We start from the raw sequence: 1,544 nt of genomic DNA on the forward strand, positions 1-1,544 counted from the left end.
CCAGGCCAATTCTTTGCTCATAATGCCTACCAGACTGTTAAATCATGGCTAATTTGTAATAAAATAATATCCTTTTATTAATCTACACTACAAAGGGGCCATCACTTTTGATCTCTAGTTCTCAATCCTTGCCGAATTACCTAGGGATTTTTTTTCTAAAGGGGACTTTATGAAAATTACCTAGAGAGCTGCTAACCCAGTAATGTGCAGGTCTCATTCTAGGATAACCTGAGCTATCAGGGCTGGGGCAAAGCTGCTATCAGTGCTCTCCTCAGGCTCCTGCAATGGGTCTAATGTATTGCCAACCACTGAACATTGCTTGAGAAAGAGTTGCCAGTCAACGCAACTGCTGCAGGAACCCCCCATCCCATCCCTTTAAGAGAACAGTGACCTCAAAAAGTCCTCCAAACATCAGTCTGCTATGTAGAGACAGATCCATAGATCTTTCAGGGATTGATTGGCTTTGTCAGTATTAGAAGCAATATACCTCTCCAGAGACCATAAATAAATCCTGTCAGGTTGTAAACCTGTGGAATAATCTGGCAAAAAAAAAAAATTGACAAAACGGCAAACAGGGATAATTGGTGGGCAACCCTGATGCTGACATACTATTGGAGTAAATTGGGAAGAGAGCCACAGTTATTTTGGATTTTCAACGTGGTTTTTATAGTAACTACAAAATTGGAATGGAAACACTTGTGCTCAAATTGATAGTGCCCTTAAGTGGCAAGAAAATCTCTTCTCGGCTACTTTGGACCCATTATCTCTGAGGTTTCAGTGATGTAAATTGTACCTTATCCTGCAGAAAGCCACCATGTCTGAAGCCGGCCATATCAGCCCCCCTGGGAGTTGAGTAACCTAGCAGCCACAGCCTATGTATGGTGTGTTGAATTTTGATCTTGGGGTAAATGGTTTATTTTTTTACTTGATAATTTATAGACATTTATACTTTAGAAAGTATATATGTAAGTACCCTGTGTATTTCTTACATATGTCACATACATATATCATGTTTTCAGTTGAAAAAGTTTGTTAAGGAGAACAATTTTCATGACATGCTTTTGAAGCCAGGCAAAAAGTAATTAAACTAGTTAAAAAATTTGAGGGCCATGAGTAATTCTATCATTCATTTAATATTGACTGTTGCCGCTATTTCTAAAATGGCTGATAGGAACTTACTAGGTAGCTCTGGAAATCCTTTTTAAAATCTCTCTCTCTCTCTCTCTCTCTCTCTCTCTCTCTCTCTCTCTCTCTTTTCTCTTTCTCTCTCTTTGTATGTGTGTATGTGTGTCTGTGTGTGTGTGTGTCTGTGTGTATGTGTGTGTGTGTGTGTGTGTGTGTGTGTGAATGTGTAGCTAGGGAGTGAACTTTAGACTTTGCACATGCTATTCAAATGTTCTATCACTAAACTATATCCCCAATCCTCTCTTCTAAAAATCAATTTTTATTTTTTTATGAATTCTGTGAATTTCTTTTTATTTATTAGATGTTTTCTTTATTTACAATCTCTTTTCCCAGGTTCCCCTCCAAAAGAAAAAAGAAAA

The sequence above is a fragment of the Mastomys coucha genome, unplaced genomic scaffold, assembly GCF_008632895.1.
Source record: "Mastomys coucha isolate ucsf_1 unplaced genomic scaffold, UCSF_Mcou_1 pScaffold13, whole genome shotgun sequence".
Taxonomy (NCBI): Eukaryota; Metazoa; Chordata; class Mammalia; order Rodentia; family Muridae; genus Mastomys; species Mastomys coucha.